We start from the raw sequence: 17,976 nt of genomic DNA, 5'->3' as shown, positions 1-17,976 counted from the left end.
TGCTGGGTCATGAAGGATGGTCCAGACACGCGACGTACATTGTTCTACTATTGCATGGCCAGGATGCTTACCGAATCTTTTACACAGGGGGATAACTGCACTCATTGCGGCCTCCGGGCAACTTTGCAATGTATGGTCCCATGCTACATGCTTACCATCGATTCTCGTAGCCATCCGCCCCTCCCCTACTCCTTGTTCCCGCCCCCCCCTTTCCCCCCACCGCCCCCCCCTCCCACATACACAGCCAAAAGACAGAATGTTTATCTACACCATTACCCAGTCCACTGTTCTCCCACTTGAGTCAAAGGGTGAACTAAGTAAGAAAAATTATAATGTCTATTTTATTTTAAATACTTCGTTGAAGTGAAATATGTTCTCAACCATTTTAGCTGATTTATCTGTACGTGAAACAGCTAGTTGTCCCTCCTTCATTGGACATAACAGATAGTGTACACTACCGAATGTACATTAGTCTAAGACAAATCCTTTTTCTTATGAGAATTTTTGTTGAACTACTTAGGCAGAATAAAAATATAAAAAAACTAATTAAAAATTGAATAGTTCCACAAAAGTTAAACAATATCTACAGCTGCACTGCGAGACAGAACAATAATGAATAGATAATTTCAAGGCAGTATATAAGTTTGAATATCCAAGTATAAATGTGAATAGCTAATAAAATATATGTATTTAGTGATATAAAATTCTTGTCTTGCTTCAATGAGTTTTTCGCCGTTCTGGAACATGCAAAATGAACCATTCTTTTATAAAAAGAATTGATTGTACTCTTTCAGTTTCTTTATAGATTTAAACGTTCACATCTTCGTTTATGTTCTGCGAATCATTATTAACTGTGTGGCACAGGGCACTTCTGATCGACCCATACTTTAGAGTTTATTCCTCTTCCATTCAGGGGCGGAGTGCTGAAAGAAAGAATGTTTCTGCATCTGCGTGCGAACTGTTATTTCGGTAAGTACAACAGCATGATCTCTGAGGGGTAGACACGTGGGGAACTGAAGAACATTCGTGCATAGTACTCTGAAACATGGGTCTTGCAGTTTTCCAAGCACGTTGCTTCGAGTTCTGCCAGTTCAGGTTTTTCACCGTTTCTGTTACATTCTCTCGCCAGTCAGACAAGCCTGCGATCATTATAGCCGACTTTCGCTTACTGACAGTATTTCCAGGCCGAGTAACCATTCCTGACTCACTGAAAAGCTTAAGAATAGTTCACAACATTTTACCTTGGAAAAATGACGATCTTCTTTTCCAAATGCCGTAAGTTTTGTTAGATACGTCATGATGGTTTTAAATGCAGTTCTTGTCAACATTATCGACACTGAAACAAGAAAAAACAGTTCGCAAAAAAATGTCATTGGAGGATTTAAGTGCTTCGTTTTTAAGATGTGGCAACAGGCGGTAGACGAGAAAAAAGGTTGCGTTGTCTACAACATACTTCATTCTCTAGAACCAGGTATTTAATTATGAACCAATTATGGCAATCATTTGATAAGCCTCTCGTACTCGCCAACTTCGTTGATGTGTTCCTTTCCGGTTTTAATTCCTTTGGGAGATAATTTACATTCAAAGGCCCATACTTTACAGATGTTTAACGTTTCAATTAGTCGTACGAGCCTCTACTGCAACCGAGTACTGATGCAGCTGTAACACTCTGGGCTGGCAATAGCTAGGACGCCAGATCAAATCCCCGCCCGCACATCCTCACTGAGATTTGTCCGTGATTCTACCCCAAAATCACTCCAGTCACGTATATCTGCTCTTACATGAATGTGCGAAATCAGCAGCTGTGATATATATATATATATATATATATATATATATATATATATATATATATATATATATATATATATATATATATATTGAAGGTGGAGGGGAGTGGGGGGCGGAAGGAAAGGGAGTACTGAAGCATACTGAATCGGGGCATTACGCAGAATCAGCGACGAGGAGTGAAAATGTGTACCAGACCAGGAGTTGAAGCCGGCATCTCCGGCTTACGAGGCAGGTGCGTTAACCACTGCACCATATAGGACACAGTATTAACGCAACCACGTGGACTATCTCGGCATGCCTCACAGTGGACCCATATTCCCACCGAATACCACCTATCCGCAGTCCTTTTCCATTTCCTCCATGTTCGCCTATCTGAGATTCCCGCACGGCGTGTTCATATAAATGATTCACCTAGAAGGGGAATAGATACACCTTTTTCAGTGCAGATGCACAAGTACGTCCGACCTCCAGCGGGAATCACAGGGTAGCGAGCACGGAGGAAATGGAAAAGGTCTGCGCATAGATGGCGCTCGCTGTGAATATGGGTTGGCCATGAAGTGTGCTGAGATAGTCCGCTCAGTTACATAACAAATGGTTCAAATGTCTCTGAGCACTATGCGACTTAACATCTGTGGTCATCAGTCGCCTAGAACTTAGAACTAATTAAACCTAACTAACCTAAGGACATCACACACATCCATGCCCGAGGCAGGATTCGAACCTGCGACCGTAGCAGTCTCACGGTTCCGGACTGCGCGCCTAGAACCGCGAGACCACCGCGGCCGGCAGTTACATAACAATGTGTCCTAGCTGGAGTAGTGGTTAACGCACCCGCCTAGTAATCTGCCGGCACGGTAGCTCAGCGTGTTCGGTAAGAGGGTTAGACACCCACTGTGATTAAAAAAAAAAAAAAAAAAAAAAAGACTGAACGAATGGATTAATGATGAACCTGAACGGATGTCATAGGACGTCCGCTCCGAACAAACATAACGAACGAAAAGAACAAAATGAGAGTCTTAAGGGAAAAAAAGTAACCAGGATATCGCGTGTTCGAATCCTGGTCCAGTACATATTTTGACTCATCGCCGCTGATTCCGCGTAATGTCCCGATGCAGCGATGCAGCTGACAACGTTAATCCCTTTCTTTTCATTTCTACGCTCCCCATCCCCTTCTACCTTCAATTCACATGTACATATATCTACATCCACACGACTACTCTGCAATGCACACGACCGAGCGAGGTGGCGCAGTGGTTAGCACACTGGACTCGCATTCGGGAGGACGACGGTTCAATCCCGCGTCCGGCCATCCAGATTTAGGTTTTCCGTGCTTTCCCTAAATCGCTGCAGGCAAATGCCGGGATGGTTCCTTAGAAAGAGCACGGTCGATTTCCTTCCTCTTCCTTCCCTAATCCGAGCTTGTGCTCCGTCTCTAATGACCTCGTTGTCGACGGGACGTTAAACAGTAAACCCTCCCCTCCTCCTGCAATGCACACCTAAGTGCTTGGCAGAGGATTCATAGAACAATTTCAAATAACTTCTCATCAGTTATACTCTCGGATAGCATGTGGGGAAAATGAACCTGTAAATCTTTCCACACAATCCTATTTTCTTTATTTTACCACTATGGTCGTTTCCAGCTGTGTAGGTGGTAACTTACGAGAAGTCATCGAGTGCAACAGAACTGATATCTGGCGTTCCTGAAGGAAGTGATATAGGCTCTGTGCTGTTCATGGCCTGTACAAATATTTGGGGCACGATCGGAGCAGCCCACTTAGTTTGTTTGCAGATGATGCTGTTGTTTACCGTTTAGTAAACTAAGTAGAAAATCAGTATGATTTGCAAAATGATTTATTCAAGATATCTCGCTGTTGCGAACCCAGAGTGTTACATCTGCGCTAATACTCTGTTGCTAACTCAGTAGCTTGCACCAAAGGCTCATACGACTACTTAAAACTTTCAATATCAGTCAATTTTTGGCATTCGGAAGAGATCGTTGCTGACTGAAATTTCGTCAAAAGATATCGCCTTACAGAGAAAGTATTTTCTTTAATTGTAGTAATCCCAACTCCCTTATCACATCCGTGGCGATCTCTATCCTATTTCGTGGTAGTACAAAACAAGCTGCCCTTTTTTAAACGTTTTCTGTATCGTCCGTTAATCCTATGTGGTATGGATCACAGACCGTGCAGCAGTACTCCAGAAGAGAACTGACAAGTATAGTGCAGCCAGTGTCTTTAGTAGATAAGTTGCATCTTCTAAGTGTCTTGCCAATAAAATATAGTCCTTGGTTATCCTTCCCCAAAACATTTCCCACGTGATGGTTCCAATATAAGTTGTTTTTACTTGTAATACGTGGTATGAAATTGAATCAACAAACTTGACATTTTTTATTTATCCTGTAACCGGAATTTAACCAATTTTTTAGTACTCCTGTCCAGGACATGACATTTATTTTGGTTCAGAGTTAATTGTTACTTTTTACATCATACAGGTATTTTATATAAATCATTTTGTAATTTTTTTCTATTTGCACCCGGGGTCTAGGGGGCATGTTCAAAAGAACAGACACCGCCTAGAATCCGCAGCTGTGATACATACATGTAAATTGAAGTTGGGGTTTGGGGAGGGGAGGGAGGGGGGGGGGGGGGAGGAAAGGAAATGAGAGTGAATAAAAATTTTGTGGTAAGGTCTTATGGAACCAAACTGCTGAGGTCATCGGTCCCTAGGCTTACACACTACTTAATGTAACTTAAACTGACTTACGCTAAGGACGACACACACGCCCATGCTCGAGGGAGGACTCGAACCTCCGACGGGGGAAGCCGCGCGGACCGTGGCAAGACGCTTTAGACCGCTCGGCTACCCCGCCCGTCTCAGAGGGAGTACTGAAGTCTGCTGCATCGGGACAATATGCAGAATCAGCAACGCGGAGTGAAAATGTGTGCCAGACCGGGGTTTGAGTGCGGAATCTCCTGCTTATTAAGAATCACTGCGCCATGTAGGACAAAGTATTAACGCAACTGCCAACGACCTTGAGCAGCGCTAACACCGGTTCCCGTCAGATCACCGACGTTAAGTGCTCTCGGGATGGGCTAGCATTTGGATGGGTGACCATCCAGTCTGCCGAGCGCTGTTGGCAAGCGGGATGCACTCAGCCCTTGTGAGGCAAACTGAGGAGCTACTTGATTAACAAGTAGCGGCTCTGCTCTCGGAAACTGACATACGGTCTGAAGAGAGGTGTGCTGACCACATGCACGTCCATATCCGCATCCAGTGAAGCCTTTGGTCTGAGGATGACACGGCGGTCGGTCGGTGCCGTTGGGCCTTCATGGCTTGTTCGGGAGGAGTTTAGTTTTTTAAAAACGCAACTGCGTGGACTATCTCGACACGCCTCACAGTTGACCCACATTCCCACCAAATACCACCTATCGCCCATGTTTCTGGGTTCGAAACCTGCCACCGCTTAAATTTTGATTAGTAATCAGCATTGGCGGCCGAAGACTTCTGGGCATAAGAAGTCACCCTCATTCTGCTAACAGCCTTGTCAAAGAGGACGGAAGAGCTGACAGAGGTTCAGGGCACTCTCTTATCCTTGGGGTGGGAAACTGCCTCTAAAGGCGGAAGAATCAGCAATGACCAACGGCATGAGGATGCAGAAGGCAATGGAAACCCCTGACTTAAAGACACATAACGTGTATCCAAAGGACGTGCGGCCTGTAATTGAAAACGTCTCATAAAGATCTCTCCATTGGCAAAAGATTCCGGATTAGTCGCCCATTCGGATCTCCAGGAGGGAACTACCAAGAGGGAGATGAGCACGAGGAGAAGATTGAATAAACAACGAAAGAGTAACATTCTACTAGGAGAGGCGTGGAACGTGGTAGTGAAGCTAGAAAATCTGAAAAGGAAAATGGAAAGGTCTAATCTAAATATTGTAGGGGACAGTAAGTGAAATGGAAAGAAGACAATGATTTCTGGTCAGATAAGTATAGGGTAATATCAACAGCAGCTGGAAGCAGGAGTAGGATTCGGTATGAATAGGAAGGTAGGGCAAGGAGTATGTTACAGTGAACAGTTCAGCAATGGGACTGTTCTTATCAGGATCGACAGCAAACCAACACCGACAACGATAGCTCTGGTATACATGCCAACATTGCAAGCTGCAGATGAAGAGATAGAGAAAGTATATGAGGATATTGAAGAGGTAATACAATACTCAAAGGGAGATGAAAATCTAATAGTCGTGGACTGGAATGCCGTTGTAGGGGAAGGAGTAGAAGAAAAGGTTACAGGAGAATAAGGGCTTGGGACAATGAATGAGAGAGGAGAAAGACAAATTGAGTTTGGTAGTACACTTCAGCTAGTAATAGGGGATAGTCTTTTCAAGAATCACAAGAGGAGGAGGCCGGGTGATACAGGAAGATTTCAGTTAGATTACGTTATGGTCAGGCGGGGATTTCGAAATAAGATACTGGATTACAAGGCGTATCCAGGAGCAGATATGGACTTAATCACAATGAGTAGTAACAAAGAATAGGCTAAATTTCAAGATATTAGTGGCGAGGAGTCAAAACGCAAAGAAGTGGGATACGGAAGTACTAAGGAATGACGAGATACGCTTGAAGTTCTCTAAGTTTATAGATACAGCAGCTGCAAATATCGCAGTAGGCTGTACAGTTGAAGAGGAATGGGCATCTCTAAAAAGCGCAATCACAGAAGTTGGAAAGAAAAACATAGATACAAAGAAGGTAACTGCGAAGGAACCATGGGTAACAGAGTAAATACTTCAGATGATCGATGAAAGAAGGAAGTACAAAAATGTTCAGGGAAATTCCGCAATACAGAAATACCACTCACCGGAAAATGAAATAAATAGGAAGTGCGGGGAAGGTACGTCGAAATGGCTGCATGAACAATGGGAAGAAATCGAAAAAGAAATTATTGTCGGAAGGACTGACTCAGCGTATAGCAAAGACAAAACAACCTTTGGTACTATTAAAAGCAACGTTGGTAACATTAAGAGTGCAACGGGAATTCCACTGTTAAATGCAGAGGACAAAGTAGATAGGTGGAAAGAATGAATTGGAGGCCTTTGTGAGCGGAAGATTTGTCTAATGTGATAGAAGAGGAAACAGGAGTCGATTTAGAAGAGATACTGGATCCAGTATTAGAATCAGAATTTAAGAGAGATCTGGAGGTCTTAAAATAAAATAAGCGGACGGGAAAGATCACGCTCCATCAGAATTTCTAAAATCACTGGGGGAAGTGGCAACAAAACGACTATTCACGTTGATGTGTAAAACATATAAATCTGGCGACATACGATATGCCTTTCGGAAAAATATCATCCACATAATTCCCCTAACTGCAAGAAGTAACAAAAGCGAGAATTATCGCACGATCTGCTTAAGAACACATGCATCCAAGTAGCTGATAAGAATAATATACAGAAGAATGGAAAAGAAAATTGAGAGTGTGTTAAAACAGTTTCGCTTTAGGAAAGGTAAATATTCTAGAGAAGCAATTCTGACGTTGCGGTTGATAATTAAGCAGGACAAAAGAAAAATCAAGACACGTTCATAGGATTTATTGACCTGGAAAAAGCGTTTGACAATGTAAAATGGTGCAAGATGTTTGAAATTCTAAGAAAAACAGGCGTAAGCTATAGGGAGACACGGGTAATAGACAATATGTACAAGAGCCAAGAGGGAATAATAAGCGTGGACGACCAAGAATGAAGTGCTTGGATTAAAAAGGGTGTGAGACAGGGATGTAGTCTTTCGCCCCTACTGTTCAGTCTGTAAGTCAAAGAAGTAATGACGTAAAAAAATTAAAACTTCCGGAGTGGAACTGAAATTAAAGGTAAAAGTATATCAATGATATGATTCGCTGATGATATTGCTATCCTGAGTCAAACTGAAGAATTGCAAAGATCTGCTGAATCGAATGGACGGTCTAATTTGTACAGAATATGAATTGAGAGTAAATCGAAGTAAGGTGAAAGTAATGAGAAGTAACAGTAACGAGAACAGCGACAAACTCAGCATCGGGATTGATGGTCACAAAGTGGATGAAGTTAAGGAACTCTGCTGCCTAGGCAGCAAAATAACCAATGATGGACGGAGCAAGGAGGACATCAAAAGCAGACTAGCACTGGCAAAAAGGACATTCCTGGAGAACAGAAGTCTGCTAGTATCAAACATAGGCCTTGATTTAAGGAAGAAGTTTCTGAGAATGTATGTTTAGAGCATAGCACTGTATGAATGTGAAACATGGACTGAGGGGAAACAGGAACAGAAGAGAATCGAATTATTTGAGATATCGTGCTAAAGATGAATGTTGAAAATTTGGTGGACTGATAAGGTAAGCAATGAGGAGGCTCTGTGCAGAATCGGAGTAATATTTGGAAAACAGTAACAAGGAAACGAGCCAGGATGATATGACCTGTGTAGACATTAGGAAATAACTTCCATGGTATTAGATGGAGGTGTAGAGGGTAAAAACTGTAGAGGAAGGCAGAGACTGGAACACATCCAGCAAGTAGTTGAGGACGTAGGTTCCAAGTGCTACTCTGAGATGAAGAGATTGGCACAGGAGAGAAATTTGTGGCGGGCCGCATCAAACCAGTCAGAAAGCCGATGACTGAAAAAGAATATTTTCTGGTTTGCTTACTCAACAATAAACCACAGCATCATCTGCAAACAATCTAAGAGGGCTACTCAGATCGTCTAAGAAATAATTTTTGTAGATTAAGAACAGCAGAGTGCATGTTACGCTTCTTTCGGGAACGGCAGATATCAGGTCAGTTTCACTCCATGATTTCCCTTTAGTTACAAACTTGGCGGCCGAACTTCTCTGAATGGTGCCTCCAGGGCAACGATGCTGTAGGCTGATTTCCGTTTCACCACTAACTGGGACTTTTCTGACAGGAAATTACGAAACTAGTCAAATAACTGAAACTAAACTTCATGGGCACACATTTTGGTTAGAAGACGCTTGGGAGGAACCATGTCAGAAGCCTTCTGGTAATGAAGAAATATAGAATCAACTTGAGATCCATTATCGATTGCACTCTATACTTCGTGTCAATAAAGAGGCAGTCGTGGTTCACAAGAATTTATGTTGGCTGTATGTCAATAGATGGTTTCCGTCAAGGCATGTTCGAACACAGCATATTTCCCACAATCCTATTGGAAATCGAAGTCAGTGACATGGGACTGTAATTCAGAAGATTATTTCTATCTGCATTCGAATGCATTGGTGTGGCCTACGGCATTTTCCAGTCTATAAGTAGAGATCTTTCGCCAAGCGAGCATTTGTATACGACTGCAAAAAATGGAGCTATTTCATAAGCGTACTCCGAAAGACCTAAATGGTATATATGCTGCACTCGAAGACTTGCTTTTCGAAGGAAATTCGGCAAACCGTATTTATTGACTCCGCTTTAGTGGCACTATCATCGTCAATGTTACTGTTGCTATCAAGCAGTAATGTATTTGTTTTGCCTTGGCAATGATATACTTTATATTCCAACAGAATCTCTTTGGATTTTTTCCCAGTTTTCGAGACAGAGTTTCGTTGTGGATATTATTAAAAACATCTCGCATTAAATTCCGTGTTAAATTTAGAGATTCTGATAAACATCTCGAAGATTTGCGTTCTTTTCCGTCTCGTATACCTATTCAATAAATCATAGGTAGAGTTGTAAAACTACCGCAGACTTCCGAAGAGTGCCATGAGTAAGCGGTAGTTTTCCTTGTAGCTTGGGTCAGTTAATGTCGTAACCACGTTACCTGTACATTGAGTGTGTAGCATACATATCGGTCGTTACCTGATAACGATCGCTTTCTTTAGATACGCAATCAGTACCTTACTAGAAGCGGTGAACCGCCTAGAAAATGAGCGAGGATATGCAAAAGCCGCCTAACCTACGGGACATTTTTCTTGTATAGCGCTTATAGCAGAACAGCAATTGTCAATGTTTAATTCAGGCGTAACATGAAACAGAGGGATATTCCAGCAAAAATAAAGAAAACAATACATAATTCCCATACTCTACCAGAAGATGGAGTTATCGTTACCATATAGCGTCAGAACACGCTATTTCCTCAAAAGGTAATTTTAAAAAAAGAACTACAAAATAAAACTATCAATAATAACATGAAATCTAACCCTTGATCTTGATGATCATTCAATTAAGTTCAAAATAATAACAATAATTACATATATTATTTATATTGTGCATTAAATTGTACCTGCATCCAAAGTAATTGCTTTTGGTTGCATAAAAGCATAGAAGTTACGTGATCAGCTGATTTTTATTACTCATAAAATGCAATTTATATTGCTTAAAGATATTAAATATACACTGAACTAACAACAAATTATGTACGACTCTAATTATGTGCAAAAGAAACAACCAAATGAACAAAAAAACAAAAGAAAGTCGTCTGATCCCATTTTCTTTCTTAAACATTCATTTATATTTCTACCAATTCTGACGGTAATCCTGCCATTTACTGCATCATTTATACAGTGTACGAAAACTACAGTTTTGGTTCAGTGCAACTCTACTCGCTATGAAACTCTTAATTGCCGTCAGTACTACTTCTCTTGAATTTTCGCCACGTATTTTCCACGCATTCGTAGCTAGTTTGGAGTGTGTGGAGACTTTCTCTTAGTAAGGCATCAAGAAAATTTGTATCTACTTTTTTAAATAAATAAGTTTTGGGTTTCTTTTTGATGGATTTGGCTGTTACGATATTCAATCTCACTACAACGACCAGTGGATATCGGGTAGGAAACTGAAAATCCTGAAGTATTTAAAGACAAAGTAGCTGGTCTTTCTACAATGTAGCAGAATATTTAGACTCATGAATGTAAATTACATGTAATTCTTTATTACACTCTTAATTTGCCATTTACAGACAGCTCACAGCAGTTGTTCATCTCAAGTTACATTAATGCTTTGTTTGAAGAAAAAAAAAAAACGGCAGATGAGTGGCTTCAAATAGAAGAAGGAGCAGGGGTCTTTTTGAAAGTAACTGTTTTTTCTCCCAACAGACATTAATAAAGTGATCTAAAAGTAATTACTATTACGATGCCAGAAAGGTCCGAGCGTGACTGACAACATATAATATCAAGATGACGTCTCAGGAAGGTAGTTTTGGAGGTAGGTGCAAGAGCCACATCCCCGGCCGTCGTGGAATCTCAAACTCAGTGGTAACAACAACATACTTTATTCAACAGAATTCATACAGCTACTGTAAATGGTCTACCGATTGCGGGCGTTGACCACAGGCAACAGTGTCGGCCACAGCAGTACTCTCGACCGCGCGCCTTATTCAAGGCAGGCGCAAACTCAAAGGCTGCAGACTGATAGTGCACTAGAGCCGTGTTGGCAGGCAAATCCTTGCTGACGTGTGGCTTCCAGCGGCAGCAAGCCCCCGCGTAAGCCTACCAGACTGTTAGGAATTAATGCTCCGACCAGCCATCTGCTCACATTATGTCAGGTGCGAGGTGCAGCCAGGCTTGGACCGTGAACCCAAGAGGCCTTGGTGGCGCCCAGGAGTCTGATGGCAGCCTGCAGAAGTACTCAGTCAGAGGGTACCAGTTCAGGCCCCGGCAGTATCACATCCAGGCGTAGCCCCGTAGACCACTGACCAGGGTATTCCAACAGCCGGATCTAAATGAGACTGAATGACTCGTGTCTGGGCTATACCTAAGGTGGCGTAGTTCGCGGAGTAGCAGCTGTCAACGACTGATACTGTTAACCCACATTGGGCAGTATTTAGAATTGCTTTCTCAGATAGATTCTGTTTTGACAAGGTGCCGCTTCTGGACACGTACAGCGCCCGAGGCAGCATAGTATGAGGTAAACCAGCGTTCCACTGTGTCAGCCTAGTTGCTTTTATAGTGCCTCCTTAACACTTTTATGACCCACGAAACAGAATTAAGCTGGTCATGTGCTGGCCTGCTCAACTGAGCGTTAGTAATAATTTATCGTTAGTATACTGTTCAGAAGCAACCAGTACTGGTTGCTTGTGCCTGTTCATAATCACTCGTTCCAGATCCCTGAGCGCTCCCTTGCATGATTCGATTTACGGAACACGATATGTGAATAAATAAATGAAGATTTGATTGGAGAAGATTGCAGCCATCTTCTTTGTGATGTAATAGTTCAAGTGGTTCAAATGGCTCTGAGCACTATGGGTCTTAACAGCTGAGGTCATCAGTCCCCTAGAACTCAGAACTACTTAAACCTAACTAACCTAAGGACATCACACACATCCATGCCCGAGGCAGGATTCTAACCTGCGACTGTAGCGGTCGCGCGGTTCCAAACTGAGGCGCCTAGAACCGCTCGACCACACAACCCTACTATATGTAATAGTTCTGTTGGCTCTAGGACAGATAAAAGAAGACGGTCGCTGATTGCATTCAGATACACAGAATAACATCTCAGTTACATCTTAGGGCCTCCAGGGTAGAAAGTACTTTTTCCTTAAGATATCATTTAACTGTGTTGTCCTTCGCAATTTTTAGCAAGAAAGGAATTTGCATTTTTACTCTCTGGATTTTCAGCTATCCTTCTCTCCTCGGAGACGCAAACAATATCAGAGATTAGTCCTGCTTCATTCGTCAAATAAACTAGAAGGCTTTGCGGAATCTCCGATTTATACCTTTAACTACTACTATACGAAAGCGCGGTTTGATGAAATATTACTGCGGCGTATGAAGTATTAACCACAAACATATTAGATTGTGCTGCGTGCACGTAGGAAACTAATATCTGCAGCACTCAAAAATGATTAAAGAGCAAGTTCCAAATGCTCTCTTTCGCCATTTGACAATAACTACTAATCCTTTAGAATTGCGATGAAGCATAAATCATTCTATGAACTGAAAACTAGCTAAAGTCAGAGATAAGTTCAGCCGAAGTTCTGGCCAAGGACCTAACGGTGTTCAGAAATGATGGATGAAACTCAGTTAGTGGTGACACGATTGTTGCTTTTAGAAGTAGTTTATCTTTTAGTGAAACTGAAGTATATAGCTGCCGTGAGTTATTGTGGGCAGAGGTTATGCTCGACATCTGGAATAAATTAATAATTGGTTCCTTTTACCGACACTCCAACTCTGATGATATTGTTGCTGAAGGTTCAAGGAAAATTTGTGTTTAATTTGGAGTTGGTACCAAAAATGGCACTGACCACTATGGGACTTAACACCTGTGGTGATCAGTCCCCTAGAACTTAGAACTACTTAAACCTAACTAACCTAAGGACATCACACACATCCATGACCAAGGCAGGATTCGAACCTGCGACCGTAGCAGTCACGCGGTTCCGGACTGGAGTTGGTACCCAAATCATACATAATAGTTGGTGGTGGCTTCAGTCTACGCTCGATATGCTGGTACGCGTGCGCTCTTGAACTAACTGCTGAAAATATTTTTTTCTGAAAGCATTTCGAGCGAATTCGCATGACTATTTTTGCCGACCACCGACGTGTATTGCGCCTTGGTGGTGCGCAAAAATAATCATCAGAATTTGTTCGAAATGCTTTCCCCAAAAATTATTTGAGCAGTTAGTTCATGAGCACGTAGTGTAAATGGTTGTGATAACAAGATGGATCTCTTAGCCACAAACAGTTATGAGAAATATAGTCATGATCGATACAGGGATCAAATGGTTCAAATGGCTCTAAGCACTATGGGAGTTAACATTTGAGGTCATCAGTCCCCTAGACTTAGATCTACTTAAACCTATATAACCTAAGGACATCACACACATCCATGCCCGAGGCAGGATTCGAACCTACGACCGTAGCAGTCGCGCGGTTCCTGACTGAGCGCCTAGAACCGCTGGACCACAACGGCCGGCGGTACAGGGATCAGAGAACACAAGGTCTTTGTAGTGAGATTGAATATCGTAAAAGCCAAATCCATCAAAAGGAAACACAAAACTTATCTATTTAAAAAAGTTGATACAAATTTTCTTGATGGTTTACTAAAAGACAGTCTCCGTACCCTCCACACTAACTACAAATGCGTGGAACATACGTGGCGAAAATTCAAGCGAAATAGTGTTGACAGCAGTTAAGAGTTTCATAGCAAGTATATTAGTACGAGATGGAACACATCCCCTGCGAATAGAATTGCGCTTCACCAAAGCAGTGGTTTGGCAGTTTTGGTACACTGTATAAATGATATAGTAAATGGTAGGATTACCGGCAGAATTGGTAGAATGGGTAGAGAAAGAAATATAAATGAATGGTTAAGAAAGAAAATGGGATCCGACGACTTTCTTTTGTTATTTTGTTCTTTTGGTTGTTTCTTTTGCACACAATTAAAGTCGTGCAAAATTTGGTGTTAGTTCAGTGCATATTTTATATCTTTAAGCAATATAAATAGCATTTTATAAGTAATAAAAATCAGCTGAACCTGTAACTTCTATGCTTTTATGTAACCAAAGCAAATACTTTTGATGCAGGTACAGTTTAATGCGCAACATAAAAAATATAATTATTGTTGTTATTTTGAACTTAATGGAATGTTCATCACCATCAAGAGAAGAGTTCACGTTATTATTCAGAGATGTGAAAGCTGTTCATGAATAACGAAACATGTTTTATATACGTTCGATTCCTTTAAAATAATTGTTTTCATACCTCGCATGTGGTGTCCAAAATAACAAAATATTGATGATTAACAATTTAATACCATGTGACAATTTAATTTTTTTTATCGAGATATAAGACTAGACGGTTGTTGAATTCTATCGTGTGCCTGAAAAAAAAACCTACACCCAATTTCCTAAGATCATAGTTATCTATATTTAACAATGTTTTTGGAGAGGATGAAAGTCGCTCTGTGGAAATACAGTTTATTAGTGCTAGAGACAAAATAATGGTCCCTAATCCGTCTCATACGCAGAATCATAGCACTCACTCCGTCAAGCCACACTGTAAAATTTAACTTGAAAATCACGTCCCGGAGGGTGTAACTGACTCACTGGCACACAGCATAACTCCTTCAAATATCTGACAATATCCACGGTCACATTATCAAAGCTTAAACATGCATGTGGTATAATAGTGGCAGCACACGTGATATTCAGTGATCTCATTTCCACTCGTATCTTTCAGTTTCTTGCAAATACACATATGTTCAGAGAAAACAGAATACTTTGAACGACTGTAGGTAGGACGTTCACATTCTCAGGACATGTACATTAGTATGTTCTGCCGAAATGATTAGCCTTTCAGTCACCTCGATTCAGTTTGTGTCTGGTGCCTAGCAGTCACAGGTTCCACCATGGGCCCTTGATAACTTGTTCCATGTGTGACGGCATCGGCGCGTATAAGGCGCGGATGGTGACCTGTGGTATACCCCATCCATGCTACATTCACCTTGTTCCAAAGTTCATCAGCGGTGTTTGGCATTGGTTCACGGCGCTGCACCTGTCGTTTCACCATATCCCACACGCTTTGGAGAGGCGACAAGTCTGGTGATCTGGCGGGCCAGGGGAAAAGTCTGACATCCTGTGCACCAAGAAGGCACGTGTTCGTGCAGCAATATGTGGTCGTGCATTGTCTTGCTGAAAAATGACATCAGGAGTGTTGTGGAGAAAGGGTACGGTAACAGGCCGCAGGATGTTATTCACATAGGTAACACTGCTCACTGTGCCCTAGACACGCACCAACTGTGATTTGTGGTTGTACCCAATAGCACCCCATACCATAATGCCTTGAGTTGGCGCTGTATGTCTTGTGTGAATGGAGTCACTGTAATGCTGCTCCTCTCGTCTGCGGCGAACCAAAATGCGGTGATCATTTTCAAACAAACAGAACCTGGATTCGTTCGAAAACACTACCTATTGCCAATCCTGTCCCCAGTGACGTCGTTGCATACACCATTGCCATCTAGGATGTTTCTGCACATTCGTGAAAGTAGGCGGAGAAGAGGACGACGCGCACATAACCCATGCTGTAATAAACGGCGACGGACTGTCATTCCCGATAGTGTATCATGTGTTACACAGTTCTGTTGCTCCCGATCTTCTGGGGTCGGGAGGGGGGGGGGGGGGGGAGGGGGTTGCGACCTGATACATCCCATCGTGTTCTACGGCCTTCCGTACATTCAGCACACACCTGTTGAGTCGGCAGCTGTGGCCGAGCGGTTCTAGGCGCTTCGGCCCGGAACCGCGCTGCATCTACGGTCGCAGGTTCGAATCCTGCCTCGGGCATCGATGTGTGTGAAGTGCTTAGGTTAGTTAGGTTTAAGTAGTTCTAAGTTCTAGGGGACTGATGACCTCAGAAGTTAAGTCCCATAGTGCTCAGAGCCATTTGAACATTTTTGAACCTCAGATGTTGAGTCCCATAGTGCTTAGAGCCATTTGAACCATTTTTGAACACACCTGTTGCACTGTCGAAACACTTCGTCCCACATGAACAACAGTTTCCCGCATGGATGCATCATATGCTCTCATGCCAACAATTCGCCCTCTTTCAAACTCACTGATTTGATGGTAAGGTTCGCTCATGCACCTGCGAGGCATCCTGCACGTCTGCTGAAGCCACACTGATCCATTACCTTCGGTTTACAGCGACAACGAGAGCCGCAGACACATTTTACCGGTAGGTGGTGTTGCACCGCGATATCGATGCTGATCTTGAACTCGCGGGGCGACATGGCTCAAACGCTAATCCTTTCTGCAGTACATACAAATGTACAAGCCCTGTGAATATGAACGTTTTATCTTTAGTTCTTTAATGTGTTCTGTTTTTCTAAGCGTAAGTGTATATTCACAAAACTTCTTCCACAATTATAGAATTACTTCCTCCATTTGCTGAATTTCTCAGAATCTTAGTCATGCAGATAATTAGCATGAGCCGACCTACCCCGGAGCTACAACCCGACCGTCATAATTTGCCGCCCATGTCCGACTGAACTATTTTTCTTGCGTCAGACCAAGTGTGCGCGATTTAATGGGGGAACTCCCCGCCTGCTAGCGCGAACTGTTACTTTCTGGAACCTTACAATAGTCCAGCGATATGGTTTTTACAGGAAATGGGTGATTATAGTCGATTGTTTCGTAACGTTATCGACAACGGTGACTTTAGAATATTCTAGCGGAGTATCTGACGGTCCTAAATACCTCCTCAAAGACCGACTCCTAGGTAGAATTTCAAAAGGGACAGAAAGTTGGGACCGCTTTATTTTCTCCCAAGCTGACTACTTTGTAGGTTAAGATGCAGGATAAGACTTAGATAAGACGTACTAATTTTAATTATCACATTTCTTGGACTATCTGATATCAGCTCCTAGAGTCGTACATAGAGCTGTTTAAACCATACTGCTTCGGCCAACTCCTGTATCTCAGAAATGAGATACCGCCGAATTGCGGATCTGTTTACAGGGACTCGCAGCGGTCCACTTGCGCTGCGCGTAATACCATTGGGATGGGCCGCCAGTTTTGATGGCAGCTTTCAGAGCTGCGTCGCCGCATGTTATCAGTCGCAGTACATCACTTTGTTTAATGGCGCGCGCTCGGGACAGCTTTAACAAGTGGCTGGCGGGCCAGTAATTGGCCGGTATCTCGCCATCGAGCGATTAAAGCTAATTCTGCACAGTGCCGGCTGTCGCCGCTCCCCGTAAATCTGGCATCAACGTTTTTGCCGTCTGTACCAACTTATCGCGCTGCGAGCTTCCGGGATCCACAGTAACGAAGGGGCTTAGCACCGCGAATAAAAACAGGAGCCTACGGCTGCTCCCAACAAATATTTCGTGCCGGAGCGGCGGAGGCTAGGGACTGCGCATGTGGTACTGAGCTGGTGCTATTTGTTACCGCTCGCTGCGCCCAAATGCGCCGGAGCCGTACTGCGTAATTGGAGCTTTCTGCGGGTCGTTACCTTCTACATAAATACAGTGCTGCGAATTTCTGCCGGCAAGTTGCACTACCGGGTCTGTGTGACATACAGCCCATAAAAACAATGTGTTCTTCCTCTCAGATGAAATCGTCTCCACAAAAATTGCAAGCACGTGAAAACGCCGGCTGGTGTGGCAGAGCGGTTCTAGGCGATTCAGTCTGGAACTGCGAGACCGCTACGGTCGCAGGTTCGAATCCTGTCGCGGGCATGGATGTGTGTGATGCCTTTAGATTAGTTAGGTTTAAGTAGTTC

This window comes from Schistocerca gregaria, chromosome 4 (genome assembly GCF_023897955.1).
Source record: "Schistocerca gregaria isolate iqSchGreg1 chromosome 4, iqSchGreg1.2, whole genome shotgun sequence".
Classification (NCBI taxonomy): domain Eukaryota; kingdom Metazoa; phylum Arthropoda; class Insecta; order Orthoptera; family Acrididae; genus Schistocerca; species Schistocerca gregaria.
The sequence above is the reverse complement of the archived record's forward strand: the minus strand, read 5'-3'. Positions refer to the sequence as shown.